At 39.8% G+C, this 12,438-nt stretch overlaps 1 protein-coding gene across 46 annotated transcripts in view; it reads right to left on the reverse strand.

Moving 5' to 3' along the window:
• FOXP1 (forkhead box P1) overlaps positions 1 to 12,438 on the reverse strand; it is a 510,145-nt gene that overhangs the window by 145,250 nt on the left and 352,457 nt on the right. The window contains exon 1 of one of the 46 annotated variants that reach the window (XM_038408292.2): positions 9,097 to 9,243. The exons of 44 other annotated variants lie outside the window; for them this stretch is intronic. The gene's annotated coding sequence lies outside the window, so the exon portion shown is untranslated. Of the gene's footprint in view, positions 1 to 9,060; positions 9,244 to 12,438 lie in introns of those variants that run through there. One more of the 46 variants, XM_043519296.1, reaches the window with a different exon arrangement.

A 12,438-nucleotide genomic window follows, 5' to 3' on the forward strand; every position in this document is an offset into this window, starting at 1 on the left:
TTGAGTCCCTCTAGCAAGCTCTAAAGAGGGCTAACAGGGTGAAAAATAATGGCCTATGACATGAAGGCTTAGAAGGATTAGATATTTATCAGTAAATGTAACTGTATCAGTAAATGTAAATGTCCATGCCCATTTCACTATACACAGACAGAACAAGGGAAAATATTTCCATCGGTAATAACTGAAATTTACAGACAGGTAACATAAGAAAGTACATGAGAACTTGCTGGAGAATGGTATCAGAGCTTGATTTAAGGATTTCACTTTACATTTTGACATGTTATGTTGACAGTTTGTGTGTGTTATCAGTTATAAAACTTTAACTTCCTGAATCCCAACATCTACTATCATTAAATAGCTATTGTCTGACCGCTCCTCCCATAATTTCCCAGAACTGTGAAAACTTAAATAAATAAAACTGAAAAAATGCTTAAAAGTAAACACTGATATTATCAGTCAAAATTATGTATAAAAAAATGAGTTCTGCCAAGCATGGATATAAAGGAGGTCAGACTAGTTGATTGGACAGGCCCTTACGAATCTATGAAAGCATGTGAGTGATACTTCAGTACACGCTGAAAGATTCACACAGGGAATCAAGAATTTGGATTGCTCACTGTCAAAGGTCTAAATAAAAAGATGGACAAGAGTTTTAGGCTCCATGCAGACCAATTCATGCTCAACCATCATATCCCTCAAATGCCCCTCATTCCAAGGGGGGCATCACTTGATCTAGTTCCAGTGCTACCTGAATGTTTCAGATACATTTTGTGCCCCTGCCCGGTTTTTTGTGGTTGATAGTTGTTTACATCAGAAACAGAGAATCACAGGTTACAGAACAAGCAATTTACAATACAGAACAAAATCCCTATATGCTTTTCAATTCCCACATGAATCTTTTTTTATGTCCCTTCTTTTGGGACTTTGCCACAGATGGTGCCCCATATGTGGGCCTGGGTAGATGGAGAGATATCCCCACCAATAAGCGTAGGGCTCATAGTTTGAGAAAACCTCCTCTATGACGGGAGAGGTGGTAACATCTAAGCAGCACATTACTAGTAATCAGGGCTGATAACATAGCAGTCTGAGGAGCATGGGTAGCAGAAGCAGGAAGTGACCTCTTTGCCAGTATCACAGACTTACTGTGATTTTAATTATACCCTTAAAAAACAAAACAAAAACAAAAAATCCCCAAAAACCCCTCCCAAGAAATCAAGACCATGCCTGGAAAGAGAGTATTACCCCAACCCAGACTTCCAGATGTGAGACATTCCTCCCTGACCTTGCAAGAACAACATGAAGTCATGTTTTCACACAATTAGACCTTTTTAAAAAATCCCTGCAGTGTTTCAGGCACAAAAAGGTTCTTCAATATCAGACATATAGATTTCTTATCATCCATTTTTCTTCAAGTTTAACAACATTTTAGTGGCCTCAAGCATAGGCTATGTTAGGTAATATTGCAATGGCAGCTAAACAGGCCAGTTCCAAACCACTCCTTTTCAGTGTTTCAGAGTAGCAGCCGTGTTAGTCTGTATTCGCAAAAAGAAAAGGAGTACTTGTGGCACCTTAGAGACTAACAAATTTATTAGAGCATAAGCTTTCGTGAGCTACAGCTCACTTCATCGGATGCAGTGGAGATCCTACAGGGTTATCTTGCTTCCATTCAGTCATGCCCGGGAAGTGCTGTTAGTTCTCAGACACAGATGAAGGGGTTTGATTCAGCCAGTATTTGTCAATTGTCTCCTCTTTCGCAGCTCCCAGCCATCTTTACACACTACTCTGTTCCACAGCTCCTGGGACTGGAGAAGCACAATGCAATCACCAAGCTCTGAAGTCTGGATATACTATAGTTTCAGGGTTGGTTAATTTCACTCCCAATCATCTTTCTTGTGCTCCTCCCCTAACTGCACTTTTCCTCTTGGAGCAGCAAGTGGGGATGAGCAGAAGGGTGGGAGACAGGCAGGCAGAGTCAACTTATACGCTGGAGTGTAGCACCACTGCACCTTGGAGAAGCTGAGGATCAGGACAACGTGTGGAGAGTGAGGGGGAACAGAGCAGTATGGAAAAAGGTGCAAAGCAGCAGCAGCACCACGTGCTCTTCCTCTGGGAGGAGCAGAACAAGGGGAGGTGAGCAGACCCAGCTAGCAAATTGAAAAGGAAAAGAAGAGGCGTCCAAAGATAAGTAAAATACAGAAGATGCAAAGAAAAGCAGATGTTTTCTTCCGATGTCTGATTCCTCTGCTCCTCGTAAGCCAGTGCTTTCAACCCCTTCCAGAACAGAAAAACATGCAATGGCACCTCTCTCCTCTCCACCCCTTTTTCTCCAACTCTCATACCCCACCTCTGATTTTTCTTCCCAGTCTTGCTCTTTTTCTCCTCAGTTAACCCCTGTTCTTGGCTACCCTTCCGGCCCATATCTCCCGCCTGTCCACTCTTCAACTGTCCTCCACCCATTTGTTGCAGCACAGTTGTCTCTGGAAATCTGGCGTTTACCCAGGGGACGTCAGTCAGCTCTGTACATTGGTGCTGGGTGGAAGGAGAAGCTTTGATAAAAATTCATTCATTGATTAAATAAAATGGTGATTGGCTGGGCCTGACTGCCTGGCTTAGGCAGTTGGATGTAGCCACACACTTCCTGAGTGATTCCTTTGCTGGAGCAATACAGGGACCATTATATATTTATACACACTTTTTTTTTTTTTTTTTTAACCAAAGTGTTTATAATTTTCACCACTTTGTGCCCCTACCTCAATGTAGGCCAACGGAGAGGAAAAAAAGAGGTTATTTTTCTCCCATAGGCCCAAATCCTTCCTCAAGGGCACAGCTGTGTGCTGAGGCGTTTCTCTCCAGAAATAAGGGGAAGTACAGCAGAAGAAATAAGAATCTTTCCTTCCATCACCACAGAATGGCAGAGGAGTCACACCGGAGCTGCCATTCTGTCATCTGCATTGGAGTATCTTCTATAATGCTTGTGCCCTTTCTAGGCAGAGAGAAATGGCAGATTCACCATCCCTGACCTAAATCCTGATGCTCATGGACACACTGGAATCCCTCGCAGAGCCTAGTTCCCTAAATCCTGTCCCTCCAAAATAGAACCATGCCCCTTTGGCTTCAAGAAGGCCTTTCTAGCATTCAGAAGAGACATGGATTTGGCTCCACACAGCTCTGTCATTTTCAGATGCTACCAGGTATGCAGAAACTACGAAAGTTTGCAGGTGGAGCTAAGAGGGTGGTTCTTGTCCTTTCCATAAATGCTGAGAGGTGAAAGAAAGGAGGCAGACACGAAGCAAGAGAGGATGGGATGCGGGGCCCAATCCAGTTATGTCAAAGGTACCAGTGAATCTAGGACCAGCGTTGGCAGCAACAAAGGCTAGGAAAATTCTACTCTCTAGTCACATCTGAAATCTTCTGTGGCTCTCTTACAAAGTAACAGGCAGTAATGGAGTAAAAGGATTTGTTCCACACTTCTCTCTTTTATTGTAAGAAATCATTGTCGAGACTCGCCAGAGCCACTTAAACATCACCTGGTAAAAGGTTCCCAAAGATCAAGAAAAAACTTACCTTTATATTGGCAAGGAAAGGCCCAGAACATTTGAGGCCTATCTCAGTGACAAAGGGGGGTTGAACGAATACATCCTGATAGAATGAAAGCTACCTGACAAGGGCCTCAGCTCATAATGCAAACTGAACCCGAATTGAACTGTTTGAAGTATGAAAAAAATCTTATGAGATGTCCAGACCGTTTTTACAGGCTAAAAGGGAACAGATAGCTTGGATCAATTTCTGAACTTCTGCATGTTTATCCAAAGTGAATCAGACTATTGAATATTTGGAGGACCAGCCACTGCAGGTTCTTTTCGGGCATCAGAAGTCAAGGAAATTCTCCTATTCAAGAAGAGGTCCTGTATGAGTGGACGCTGCCTTTTTGTGGCTATGATGTAAACTTTTTTTTTTGAACAGGGCTGCTTGCATGTTTCCATTATGTAGCCAAGATATTTTAAATACATTTTTAATCCTCGTTCTGAAACATTATAGGTCAAAATTGCATTCAGAGGCTCATGGAATAAAAACCCAATTTTCAACACAGCAAAAGTGTCAACAGTCTTAAGTTCTGTACTAACACCAATACTGTTTTTATAAATTCTGTAATTATCCAGGGATGGAAAGCATAGTGGCAAAATTTGCATGTAAGACACAATTACTTAGGTTAGTTGAGCCTTGTGAAGACTGTAGGAACTTCCAAGGGATCCTCTGTTAACAATTGAAAGACACTGAATATTGGCAGGAATAATGTTAACTACACATATACATTATTGGATTCTAAATTATCTGTAACCACTCTGGAAAACGATCTCACCATCACTGCGGACATCTCAATGCAACCACTGTTCAGTGCACAGCAGGGGATCAAAAAGCAAACAAAATGTTAGGATCTATAAATAATGGGATGGAAAATAATACTGCAAATATTACAATGCCATTTTACAACTCAGTAGCACAAGCTAACCTAGAACAGTGTGTTCAGTTCTAGTAACCTTTTTTTTTTTAAATGGTAAAGCAGAAATAGAAGGCAGACATTCAATGAAGCTGTCTTGCAAGAAATTTAAAACTGATCAAGGGATTTTTTATTTACTTACTTATTAATTTTAATATGCGACAAATTTATCCTTTGGAACTTACTTTTACAAACTACCACCAATGTCAAGAGTGCAGTAGCATTCCAAAAAGGATTAGACAGTTGGATAGATAATAATGAGAACATCCATAGCCACACACTAGAAAAAGATCAAAATAAAAGAGGGTTTGGACCCTCATGCTTCAGGGCATCAGTCAACCTCTAACCATCGGGGGTCAGGAAGCAACTTCCGCGATGGGCAGCTTATTCCATAATTCTCTGTCTTGAGGCTTCTTGCGTCTTCCTCTTAATCATCTGGTAATAGCTATGACCACAGATGGGATACTGAACCAAACGGGCCACTGGTCCAACCTGGTATGCTAATTCCTATGTTCCCTTACACACTCTGCACTGTTGACACCACCATGCTCCCTGTGACTCAGGCCCATAGCCTGGCTGTCATATTTGACTCTGCTCTCCCTCAAGATCCATAAATCATGGTTGTGTTTGAAGTGTGCTCCATTACATCTCTAAGATATGGCCTTTTATCTTTGTTCACACCTCTAACACTCTCATAATCCCCTATCTCAAGTATGGCACACTCTAGCTCCCTGCCCTCCCAGTCTTTCCTTCCTCGAGGCCCATTCAGAACTCTAATGCTAAGAACATTTTCCTGACTTCTTGTTCTGACTATACCATGGGCCTGCTGAGACCCTCTGCTATCTCCCCCTTCTCCACTGCATCAAATTCAAGCTTTTGGTTCTTACCTTACCAGACCCTCTACTCATCTGCTTGCGTTCTGCCATGTCATCTTCAACCCCCTATACTAAGCCTACAATGCCAGGCTCTACTACCTGTTTGTCCATTTCTCCCACAAACTTCTTTGTGTTCACAACCAAGCCCGTTATGCAAGAAATATGCTCCTCAAACTAGTTTCATAAAGCCACTGCCTTGTCCTAACTCAAGTCCTTGCTCAGGATCCACTACCAATGTGGATCTCTTTATGCAACTTCAAAGAATCATACAATTTTTCTTTTTTGACCATAATCTAGGTCCTTGTCAAAAAGAATGACCCTTACCCTAGATAATACACCTAAGGTACAGTAGCAAGTCACTTAGTATTACAGACTAGGGGAGCTAATAAACACATGAACTGACATGCAATTCTAAGAGACAAAGAGAGATTCTGAAAGCAAGTCAGTCTGTCTATTAAATTTATACTTACCTGCACAATGTGAAACAAACTGCATCTCAGTTTCCTTTCACACAAATGTCAGTGTGACGGAATAAAGCCCTGAATGCACACCCTACATACTACTGTAATAATCTTTGTACAAGGTATGCTTTGTAAGATATCATTTGAAAACTTATAACTTGCTGATCAGTACTGTCCTGATAAAATAGGTGTAGCAACATTGTATGTGACGTTATAGGATTTCCCTGTATGATGTTTGAAACTCACCATAGCACCAAACTGGTTAAACAGACCTATCTCGAACAAACGAGTGTGTTTGCCTTAATTTGCATCTAAGCAGTAAACAGAGTCATCAAGCAGGGAGGGAAAACAAAGAAAAAAACAGCAGAGAACATCCTTCCACACAGACTCTGTCTCTGAGGTCCCAGACAGAAATGTTTTTTCAAAAGATGGATTGAAACTATAAAAAGCAGGGCAAACACCCCAAACGCCTCCCCCTGACCAGTCTGTCTCTGGCATCACACCTAAGATGACAAAGGAAATCATCCACTGGACTCAGGGGGGAGGGGGGGGGAGAGTCCTGATCTGAAGAGTTTGGTCAATAATCTTGCTGGAAGCATGTGGTGAGAAATTTTGCTTAAATCTAATAGTTTGTTAAATTAGGCACTGTTAAGTGTTTTATCTTTATTTTTCGTGTAACCATTTCTGACTTTTATGCCTCATTACTTGCACTCACTTCAAAGCTCTCTCTCTTTGTAGTTAATAAACTTTATTTTACTAATCCAGTGCGTTTAAAATGAAGTGTCGGGGTAACCCGATTTAAGATTATAAAATGGTATATTATCCCCTTCAAGGAATAATGGATTTAAAATATTTGTACTGTCCAGGAGTGGGCTGGGCAGTACAGGACACACATTTCTGGGGGGAAAGGCACTACTGGGGATATGTTGGGGTCACCTTACAGTATAACCAAGGCTGGTGAGAGCCAGGTTGCAGCTGGCAGTGTGCAGTTACACACAGGCACTCAGGATGTGACTTGCATCCTGGGAAGCTGTTTGTAAGTAGTCCAGGTGGGACCTATTTCAGCAAGGCATTCAGCAAGCAACCCCACGTTGCAGGGCAGGGGTGACAGCCCCTCACCCGTACTGGTCTGAATTGTACCCCAGTATATCACAGTCTTAACTTGTTTCTTTTAATCCAGCAAAAGCACCTTAAAACATGCAACCTGCTACCCACTGATCAGACAACCCTCTATTTTATTTCTTAAGTTATTTAGTTTATACTTTTTCACAGAAGATGTATTCAACATTCTCTAAAACTCTCATTAGAAGCCACATACCATCCACAATGATACTAATAAGAATTGTGTTAAAGAAAGAGAGTGTCTGAAATAGATTTAGCACTGTTGTAACTCCACATTGTAACACTGGATGAAGCAATATCAGAACAGCTAACGGTGCTGTCAATACTTTGCTCAAGAGTCAACATCCATCCTTCCACAAAACGGCAAGTGGTTCTGATTTAGTCAACCACCTAACTATAATGAAAAAAAATATCTATGGATAGGCTGAAGCAGAAATGTAATAAAATCTACCAAATCCAAATGGTAGAACAAATAATCAGTGGTAACATTTCACTGACAAAAACATAAAAAACAGTGGATTAACTCCCAGGGGCAAACCTTGTGAGCTTTTAGAAGGCGGAGGCCACAGACCACAAAGGGTTAAGTGACTTGCTAAAAAATGACACACACAATTTCCTTTTATCATAAAACAATACCCTTATTATTTTCTGTATATCTGTTAAAGGGCATGGCCTTCTGAGTGGAAAACAAAACACAGCTTGGTCACATGTTTATTTGCTTCAGCTACTCCCTTTCCCTTCTGATAAATAATCAAACATGCCATCCAGAAAAAACAAAACCAGCGAGCTGGGAAATTTGATGGTCATCAAATAGACTACGATACCAAGAAAAGCAGCCCACTGTTCCCACAGTGAGTTTTCTGCCCCACACCTACACTAACATCTGAGTAAATAACTTCAGTCACTCTTTCCATTTTCCCCATGCAATTACTCCTACTGTTAAACAAATTGTCCTTAAGGCAGTTGCAAGTACCATTTTCCCCTGCAAAGTAGAACAACTTCTGAACATTAAAAAGCCAGCCTAGCAATATATTTTAAAAATATGTTTGTTGTACTTGTGGTTTGGCTGAATACACAGCTCGATTTCTCTCTCGCTCTCTTTTCTAGGAGGATGGGAGTTTACCGTTTAAAATTTTAAAGTGTATTAGGACCTCACAGTTGCAGAAAAAGCCTCAGTGAGGATGGATTTTCTCCATAGGTCAGGCTACATATTTTCCATTTCCTCTTATGTTTTATAGTGAGTATACGAATGCCATGAATGATCACATTAAAAAGTTGCCTACTTATTTTGGTGGACTTTCAAGGGAGAGGGGAGAATATCAAGGAAATATTGAATACTTTATTAAGTCAGTCAGCTGAACAGACAGGATAAACAACATACATGTTATAAATGCAGGTAACACAGAGACTCAATGCTATCTTTGAAAAAGAGTTGAGATGCACAGATACCCTAATCATTAACACTGAAGACCTGGAGAGAAAGCCCCTAACATGAAAGTTAACAACCATCACCAAAAGTGAGCATGGTTTCCCTTTTCTTTTGTAATATCACCAATCTGAACAACAGTAATATGAATGAGATAATAGCCATGCTTGTTTCAGCAGCCTGATCTTTATTAGCATGAAATTGGAACAAATATTAGCAAGACTGGTTCACAAATGGTGACAGAGCAAACAATTTGGGGAAGACAAAAAGAAACATTTCTGAAGACACAGATTCTGAGTCTCTCTCTTTTGCTCTCTCGACTATTTTTACTTGTGAAAACATTAGGAAAACACACAAAACATAATGAGCATACATAGATTCTAAGCTAAAGTCAGCCCCCATAAGGTTAATGACAACACAACTGCTTAAGCTCCAGAGATATATTTGAAAGCGACAGTGCACCAAAAGAAGAGTTAGAACTAGCCGGATCTCTTTAAAAATCTGTTAAAAAATACCCGTTGGTGGCCAACAAAGCAGTAAACAAACTGAATCATCTTATTTTTGCTCTAAAAACCTAGGCTATGAATTTTTCCTACATTGCAAGAATACCTCCACAGAGGAAGGCAGCAAGTGAAAAGTTCAACCCAAGCTACGTGTTCCTTTTCTCTGAACACTTACAGAGAAAATGAAGAGTTTAACAGAGTAAGCTCTTACTGTCTGTCTTTAGATTTCCGTCTTCTTGCTGTAGATGTGTTCTGGCTGTTTCTGTGAAGCGGGGGTTGAAGAATGGTAAAAAGATGTTTGAATAAACAGGAAGTGCTGTGCAGCCGAAGCGCACACTGAAGGGAAAACACATTGGAGCACTGCCCTTTGTAGGCAACAACGGGAGGTTTGCCTCCACAGTAGCAACGTCTGCTTTTATTAAACGACAAAGAAACCACAAGAATTCCTTAAGTAATTCTTCACTTGCAAAGTTGAAAGATCAGCAGGAGCTTGCAGGTAATTTCAAAGTTGTATTTAACATCACAAAAAAAAATCTATTAATTCTGCATTATTAAAATCACCCTGTCTATAGGCAGAAACACACAGAATGAACTAGACCAAACAGCAGCAAAAATTCAGTTCACTTATGCAGCTAGGCAAATTCATATTTACATATAGTTTCAGTCCAGCTAGACTTTCCTACTTTCTGCAGTGGTATACATTTATGTCTAAAATTGTCTTTTAGGGTTGGCCAGACTTCATAGCTATTTTTCAAACTGCTTGATTTGTTAAAACAACAGACAACAACAAAAGACAACCCCCACCCCGCTCCAACCCTTTGGATCTAACATCTTAGGAGTATGCAGTCAATATTCTAGGAGATGCTTTTTCTTCTTTACATTTTCCTTTCACTCACTAAAACAAACTACCTATTTAACTCAGGATGACTCACTGACTGTCTCTCACCCCAATTATCAAAGTCCTGTCTTCTGTCATGTTGGTGACATGATACAGATATTGTCAAGAAAAGTAAACTAGGGCTAGCACTGTAAGGCAGCTTGAAAAGAGATGAACAGTCAAACATCCATATTCAATGAAAAAAAAAGAGGAATAGGATTCCTTTAGAAAATGTATTGGTATTGTGGCAACGTGCTGCTGCTGAAGGGACCGATTTGTTATTTAGCATGTAGTTTTGGACTGTCTGTCATTCTGGGTGCTAATGCTCTGCTAAAATAACTCATTGGGAGCTGTCAGTGGAATGTTTACATAGGCCCCAATCTTTTCTTCATACAAGGAAATTTTTTTACTGGAATTCATCTTCTTTTGATCTCACATTCAAAGCAACAGCAGCTTGATAGACATGCAAGTCTGAAAGCAAATCCAGACGCTGAAGATAAACCGCCAGAGTATGACAGGCAGGAGCATCTAAAGCTTATAAAAATGAAGAGAACAGCATGTCGTCTGAGTATTACAATAGCAGAAATCAAGAGACATATTAGGTGGAACTGATCAGCCACAAAAACAGTTCAAAAGACAGATCATAGAAACAGAAGACTAGTCTAGAAAATTTTTTTGGAAAGACCTGCTTTCAAAAAGACATCACCTCCTTTTGAAGTACCACGTTTCCGCTCCAGCATGTAAACATAAGGGGGAAAACGGGTGTCATGCAACGAGTCTTTTACTAACTCAGTAACTCTTACCTTAAGCTTGCCAATTAATTTGCCAACTGTACATTTTAATTAAGTATTTCTGAACATAAAATAAAAAAGTCCACTATGACCTTACTTCCCCACTCAAAATATCACTGTTTATAATATGGAATAGTTACCCATGCTTGCCCATAAAGTAACAAGCAGAATTAGAGATTTGCTGGTGGAAATTCAAGAGATGAGTAACCTCATCCTTTCGAACATCCACCCTTTTAGAATGCACGTGTTTAGAGTTCTAGTTCTTCAAAGTGGCTAGTTACTGGACTGTCATTAAATTCTCCTCCTTCCCACCACTATAGACATACTAGTTCATGAGATTATTTTATTTAAATTGAACTACGTGTGCCACAGTGTCTATAGCTAAGTACTGGAGAAGACTTGTAAGGAAACTATTGCTAAAACTTTCCCAGGACATCTATACATTTTAAATTCCCCACCCTCAAAAAGCTTCTTATTTTAATTGAAGTCAGCACATATAATGAAAAAGTAATTCTCAAACAATTGTGTACTGAGAGCTGTTTGTTAGCAAACACTGAATGAGCAGGCAGTAGGTTAAAGGGCAGCAGAATTCCACATTATAATTTAGCCTGCGGTTATTTCTGATTAAGAACACCCTCCGGGACAGCAAAGCAAGATCATCTTTTGCAGTGGGTATAGCTTTTAAAATTACTCTCTTCTGCATAATAAACCAACAGGAAAACTGTGGATTTAAAACTGCATTAACCAATTTGAAGTGGTATAATCAGTTTATGTCTTGCTTTGTGCAAAGCACTAGTCCTGTGTAGCCAAGTTACAAATGTAAAAATGCTTCCTGGATTCTAGAACTGTTGGAAGAAAGTCACCTTCTGTCATGCTTATGTAGCTATCTAATGTGCTAAAGGCTGATTATTTATCTTTAAACTGTACTAGTTTAATCTTTTAAGGTCACCACTAATCTGCTCCAACCTTTTAAAAAATAGCAGCTTTGAAGACTTACTGCTAGAATCACTAAACTTAGTGCTGAATGTCACTGTAACTGATACATGTACCTGAATGAGTGCAGTTTTACAATGTTAACATCAAATATAAATCCCCACATAAATAAGAAGAAAAATTTGTCCTACAAGCAAGCGAGGTCAATAAATATGACCAGGATAACATAATTTCACACCAATAACCGTTGGAAGTCAGGTTGCTATTCCTCCCCCGTACCCAACCCAACGCATAGGCAAAACTTCATTATCAAGTTTAAACTATTAGGATGCTTTCTTGGTAACAACAATTTTGTATACGTATTCATAACCCATACAACAGCATCCTTTAGTAGCTGTAAATACAAAAAGAGAAAGTGGATTATTTATTCATGTGTTTTGAAATGTGGCCATTCTATATTCTAGGTTGTTGGGTTTTTTTTCCTCCAGACTTCTTCTGGACTTGAATGTCACAGCAGACCTTGAATGTGAAATGGCTTCAAGCTAATTGCTCTAATTGCTTGAAGATGTGCAGGCAGGTGAAACATGATCCCCTTGGCCATTGTAGAGACCAGGAACAACACAGGAATGTTTACATAGTGGTTTGAGTTTAATAGACAGTAGAGCTGAGTTTCAGACAGCTAGCAAAAACATAGCTAATAAGTGACCTCTTAATGTAGTCCTACTTTTAAAAAACCAAAATACAATTTCATTTTGTAAAAGGCAATGTCCTAAAAGCCAAGGTTATCTACTCGACTTCTTTAGAGAGCACACATTGCATTGCACCTGACATTTATACCAGAAACCCTATCCTGAAAGCATTTTCTTTTACCTTAAAACAAAAAGCACTTTGTGTCAGTCACCTTACAAACAGATTAGGGTTGTATGGGATTTCCTAGTAAGTGCAGTCATTT

Source organism: Dermochelys coriacea, chromosome 7 (assembly GCF_009764565.3).
Source record: "Dermochelys coriacea isolate rDerCor1 chromosome 7, rDerCor1.pri.v4, whole genome shotgun sequence".
Taxonomy (NCBI): Eukaryota; Metazoa; Chordata; order Testudines; family Dermochelyidae; genus Dermochelys; species Dermochelys coriacea.